Source organism: Meleagris gallopavo, chromosome 1 (genome assembly GCF_905368555.1).
Source record: "Meleagris gallopavo chromosome 1, MGAL_WU_HG_1.1, whole genome shotgun sequence".
Lineage (NCBI taxonomy): Eukaryota > Metazoa > Chordata > Aves > Galliformes > Phasianidae > Meleagris > Meleagris gallopavo.
The window spans coordinates 64544361-64551083 of record NC_139404.1 but is presented as its reverse complement, the minus strand read 5'-3'; positions in this window follow the sequence as shown (position 1 = coordinate 64551083).

Below are 6723 nucleotides of genomic sequence, written 5' to 3'. Positions count from 1 at the left end.
TCAAGTCATTCACGCCTCCCTGATGTTTAAAAATGGGGTATCCTGACTTCGAAGGTGTTCCTGATTATTAATAGCTAAAATGTATTTGAATAAGATGTTTTATTTTCCTAATCTATGGCTGATGTTCATTCATCTAAGACTGATAGAGACAGCCAAGAACATACAGAAGGAGAAAATATCATGAATTAGGTGTATTGAACAAACTGGGTGTTGAAGAAACAGTAGTGTTTTGAAGAATGTTCAAATTTACATCTTCAGTGCTACTGACAACACAGGCAAAGCCAACCTGAAAGTGTACTGGGGCTATGTGTACTTTGGATCAGCCCTTTGCCTGCTTACAGGTCTAGTTCAAGGAATCCTGAACTGGGTACCTGACAAGTATTTTATTTGATCATGCTGTTATTGTGGATTGCAATTTATCCCCAAGAGTAATTATAGTTAAAAGAGAAGTCCACTTTACAGCATGTGAATAGTGATTACTGTCTGCCTAGACGTTACACCAAAATGTGCCATTCCTTGCAGCTTCTGTACTCTGCACTGCCATGACAATAACCTCGCCCATGCTTTTACTTGCCATGAACAACTGTAGAGTACTTAATAATGCTGACCTTTGGATAGCCTTCAGTGCTGTTATCAGAGTTATACTGCGCTGCTCTTTGCTTTTATTTCTGACACTTAATTATAATTTCCTTTCCATTTCTAGAATAAGAAACTACACTATCAAGGAAATGGCAGTCTAAGCTGGAATGTCATACATTATATATTTAGAAATCAATAATGAAAAATCAAAAGGTAGACTTACACTTAACTAAGAACACTAAAATTAACGGGTCTTAATTGTTGTCTTCATCAAAGTTTGGGATGCTTTCAAAAAAAAATTCATCTTAGAAAAATGTCTTAAAGCGCAATTTAGATTGGAATGAATCTCTGGAGATCACCTGGTTCAATTCTCTGTGCTAAAAGTAGGAATAACTTCAAAGCTTTGTAAGATTGGTCAGGTCTTGTCAAGTCAAGATTTGGATGGAGGTTCCATAGCATCCCTTGGCACCTGGTTCAATGTTTGACCTCTCTCATCTGTATATATGTATGTATACGTATATATAATCAAAATCTCCTTTGTTGCAACTTGTGTCCATTGCCTCTCACCTTATTGTGCAAGACAGACTTTGGAATTGTTTTCCGCATGAGCTCCTATTGGATAGCTAAATAAAGTAATCAAATGCATCATCCGCTCCCCTTGACTCAGTTTGCCAATGTCTTTCTTGTTTTGGATAGACTCAAATAAAATACAATATTCCAAATGCAGTTCAACAAATGATGAACAGGCAGAAAGAATCACTTTTTCAGTATTTTGTATCTTTTGTAACCATAACCTAATATGCAGTTAGTCCTGTAGGCTCAAAGGTGCACTGCTGTCTCATTTTTAACTCACTATCCACTAGGACACAAAGGTTCTTTCCTGCAAAGCTGCTTTTTGTCTAGTTGGCTGGTATATTCCCAGTATACTCCTTTATGTAGCTTTTTCCTATCCAGTCGCTGTTCTATCACCACTCCACTGTTTGCCTATCAGTGGCTTCAAGGATAACTTGGTCCATAATCTTCCATAAATCTCCCTTGGTATTTTATGGATTTCTTTTAATTGTAGCCAAATGTCACATCCATACATCTCTTAAATACCACTCAGGATGGCGACTCTACCACTTCCCTGTGCAACCTGATGTAATGCCTTACCATCTTCTCCATGAAGAAATTCCTCCTGATATCCAGTCTAAAATTCCCCTGGCACAACCTGAGGCCATTTATTATGCCCTACCATTTCTCACCTAAGTGAAAAGACTGACACCCTCCACACTGCAGCCTCCTTTCAAGTCGTTGCATAGAGAGATGAGGTCTCCCCTCAGCTTACTATTCTCCAGATCGAACAATTCCAGTTGCCTCAGTCACGCATCACGTCTTTTCCCAGTCCGTCTGTCAGTTTCCTTGGCTCAAAATCTTTCTGTTAGTAAGTGACACAAAATGGAGGCCAGTACTTGAGGTGTAGTCTCACCACTGCCCAGTACACATACTGTCATTGTCCTGCTGGCCACACCATTTCTGATGCAGACAAGGAAGCCCTTGGTCTTCTTGGCCATTCTACTGGATCATGCTCAGTGCTGTCATCCAGCATCCCCAGATCCTTGTCTGCTAGGCAACTTTCTAGCCTCTCTTGCCCAAGTATACACTGCTGCATGGAGTTGTTATGACCAGAGTGCAGCACCCAGCATTTAGCCTCATTGAATGTCATGTGATTGAACCCAGCCTGTTGATCCAGTCTTCCTATCTTCAAGCAGATCAGCATTCTCACCTGATTTGGTGTCATCTGCAAACTTACTGAACGTGCACTTGATCCACCCATCAGCATGGAGAACACCACTTTTGACCAGCCACTAATCATATTTAACTCCATTCATGTACAGAAGGATTGACTTTTTCTATTCACAATGAAGGCATCTTGGCCCTGGTCTATTGACTTTCATTAAAAGACCTATGGCAAATGTTGTATGGCACATAAAAACAAACAGCTATTTCCTCATCTTTCCTTGATACTGTGTCACAAGCTCTATTGTCATGCTCTGACCATGTCAAGATAAGTACTCTCTCTTGTTTATGGTATTTTTCAATGGAGTCTTCTGTTCCCATAGTTTTATTTTCAGATTGCTTTCAAATGTATTGACAGATCTACTGTCAATTATTAAGGTTATTATTATTATTATTATTATTATTATTTTGCCTTTTCATCCTAAAAATATTTTAAAAAACACTGAGTTAAATGCATTGTTGATTAAAATACCAGAATTGGAAATGGTGAAGTATTGAATTTAGATCCAAGAGTACGGCCTCATACCTGAGAAAAGCTATCTCATCCTCTTTTTTTTTTTTTTTCCATCCAAGCCCTCCCATACAACTATAACTTATGCTCATGGGTAGTAATTGGATTATGATAGCAAAACCCCCTTAATAAGAACACCAAGATATCAGTCATCACTGATTACTCTCCAGAATAGAAGCAATCCATACAGAAGCCACGCTAAACATCACCTTTACAGCAGGAGCTGGTTGCAGTCTCCTCCGGCAGAGGATGGCAGCAGACTCCCAGCAGAAGTAGCTGCTAAGCCACCCATTTACAAGGCGTGAGCTGGCAGTAGCTGGGAGCAGTCAGCCAAGCAGGGGCCAACTGCAGCGGGTAACTCGATTAGAGGCCTTTTTAATCTTGGGGCACTGATCACTTAATAAAGAAAACCACTGGATTTTAAATTTTAACTGTTCCTTAACCAACTAGAATAGCGTGTAGCTCAGCAAATACTAAGCTGCTACAGAATTCCTGAGAATGTGAAAACCTTTATAATAACAAAAAGAGTTTCCTGCTCCAGTGCATCTAGTTGCAGCTCGTTGTTGTAAAGCTACCAAAAAATAAAAACATACTATCAAACTGATTTGGTGTTTCAAAATCCGTCTCCATTTCAGCTGTTGTCTGGGACTTGTTCCTTCTGCTATTCTGTGGAGCTTTTGCTTTCATAAGGACTCACAGATAATTTTGTCATTGATTTGTATCATATACCTTTCTGGTGAAAAGTAGAACTGGTAGCTCTATTTTAACAGTATTGATTTTTTTTCCACTTGAAAAAAATAGAGTAGTCAGTCAGGTTGATTGTATGTCTTCTCTTTGCAGTCAGTCTTCACCAGTATCTTGTCTGGGAGTTGTTATCATAGACACAGAATTGAAAGTGTGCAAGTCATTGGCAAGTGAGAGAACCTAGGCTTTTCTGGGAGCTAGTTCACGTATGTGTTGCATTACAGCATAGCAGCAATGGAAACATGAATTTGTAGGTGAGGTAAGACCCCCATAACTTTCATATAGTCTAGCATATTATCTGTGATACAAGGATTAGAAATATTTTATGGCTCAAGAAATTTAAAATCTGGCATATAAAATCTCTTCACTAAGCTGTTCATCTGGCTTGCTACTCTAGAGTAGTTGTTTCACAATAGTCAGTTATTGATCTAATAAATGCAGATAACAGAAAATCCTGAAGACAGTTGTTCTAGTGGAAAAAAAAAAAAAATCTAATTTCTAATCCAGTTCTGTACAGTTTAATTTCCAGACACTGCAACATAGTCTACCATTATCTACTAAATTAAATAACTCTTCTTATTAGAAATCTTCATGTACGTAAAGGTAATTTGGACACAAAATGCATTTTCTCAACAGGCTATTAATCTCTTTCTCTATGTCAGATTCTTCCTGACTGCAAAGCACCTTCAAAGCTTTTTTCTATACCAGTCCCTATTTCTCAGCTGCTCCTTTCACAAGTTTCAAATTCACAGGATCAAGAAGAGGGGTCTTTTTACCACCTGTATATGATAGCCTTTCATTCAAATTCGCCTTGCTCAACAGCCATGAGTAGAAGTTTACTGACCTGGTTACCATCATGCTCTGCTGATGTGCTCCATTTACTCTAAATCCTCTTCTCTCTTCAAAATTCAGTGAAGTGTCTTCATTTGTGATGTGCCATAGGTTAACACACCTCTTGGTGATATTAACCACAAGTTGCTTAATGAGTAGTCTTAATCACCATTGAAAGAACCCACTTTTTAACTACTTTTATCTTTTTTTTTTTTTTTTCCTAATGGCAACTGTGGATTTTATTTGTTCCAGGGATTTATTAGCAGCAGCGAGGAAGAATTTCTTCTGCAACGCTTGGTTAGCAACGACTCCATGTTACCAGAAGAGGGGATCAACCTGAGTCAGACCTAACTCCTCTAGCCTAAAGGCTTATGCTGACTGGGGCTGCTCCATGAGGGGGCAAGAGCTGGGAGCTGAGGGTAAGCCCCTCATGAGCTGTACTTTCAGCACCTGATTAGGGTGAGCTGCAAGTCACTGGTCACAGCCTCAGTTCAGTGACAATCAACTTGATGCAAAGTAAGAAGTCAGGCTCTAGGAAAATCCTGGAAAACCAGACAATAACTCAGGAAGAGCAAATAGAGGGGCAGAATACAGGCACACATCTGAAATGGCTCAGGCTAGGACCAGTGCTTCTTACGAGAGGAAGATGTATTAATAATGTTTTTACATGGCATGTAGCCCATAGGTGCTTCTTAACAGGGCAATGAGTTGCACTCTGTCCTCGGAGATTGACAGCAGTGGTTTGGAAATCTAAGGAAATTATTTAAACAGTCTCACCCTTGGAAATGAAAGGTATTTGCTTTCTTGCAGTTTTTCAAGCATGTTTAATATTGCTAATTCTAAAAAGTAATAATAACAAAATCCCTAAATTTGTTGACCTTTGTGATACGTTACCAGTCATAGATTTAGTTTAAGGCAAGGAATTGTGGTAGGAAGAATCTGTCAGGCTCAAATTAGTAATGAAACTATTTCTTCATCAATGATAAACAATCCAGAACCTGAATCTCTGATCAGATATACATCTGTGTTTTCACTTAAATACCTGAAATACTGAAGTATAGTAGCAGAGTCGGAAATATTTCAAAGTGAAAATGGAGTATATCTGCTTGGTAACTTACGGTATGATCATTACTGAAGAATGAGAGAAAAAGAGTGATCATTTTTAAACCATAAAAAAACATAAGAGTTGCTGAATTAAATTACTTTATAGTACTCTTCTTCCTTTTACGTGAAAAGAAAGTGATTCATGCAAGTAAAACCCATCCTTCAGAATCATCATCCACCACATACAGGCTTACATACATAAACTTAGATCATAACTCAAAATGTTTTGGTTTTTTTCCCATTTCTTTCTTAATTAGAGTAGGGTACATTTATTTTCCTTAATTTCTTTTCTTTCTCTGCTCATGTAATAGTATGATTTCTCCCCTTTCCCTCGATTTTCTTTAAATTTCTGGAAATGTACTGATTTCTGTTTGGCACTGGGTTTCGTAAGTCTTGGACATCTGCTGAAGTATGCATTGTCTGAAACTGGGAATAAACCAAGATTAAATTTTAGTTACCTTGAGACCTGATGATATGAAGTATCTCTCTTAATCCTGGATATTGATGCAGCTGGGTATTTTTGTTGTTTTTATAAAAGTATGTTGTGAATAAGACCTGAGAGTAGGATGCCAATCGTAGTGATTCACCTTAGCCAGAATGCTTCAGTTAGTCCCGTACTCTAAAAGCTTTCTCATTATTTTGTTTCTTTGGTTCAGTACCCAGCCAGACAGTCCTCCAGTGCCTCGTTGCCTGCAGCCACTGATGCTCATTTGGCTGGACACTTGAGAGTTCCTGTCTTAACTCTCCTGTATTCAGACTCGCTGCCTAAAAGACTCACTCACATGGCAAACAGCGGGCTGCATCAGTCCTTCCTCTATCAACCGTATTGTATGAAGTGATGGGTTTAAATCCTTACCAACTGCTGAGACAGGTGCTTAAGCAACACTCCTCTTCTAAGTATACCTGTCTGTGAAAAGATCAGGTAGTTCCCTAATGGCACGCTGTAAATGTGTATCATTAATAAAGCTCAGTTAGTCCTATTCTTCTGCCCCTGCTCCCTTCCACACATCACACAGAAGACACTCAGCATTTACCTCTGGTCTGCAAACTCAGCAATGCAGCGTGGTACCTGCAGTCTCTGCTGAGATGCAAGTGATGCAGACCAAGATTGTTTTGCCAATATTACGATGAAGGGTAAAACCTACCTTTCATCACACACACCAAAGCATTAATTG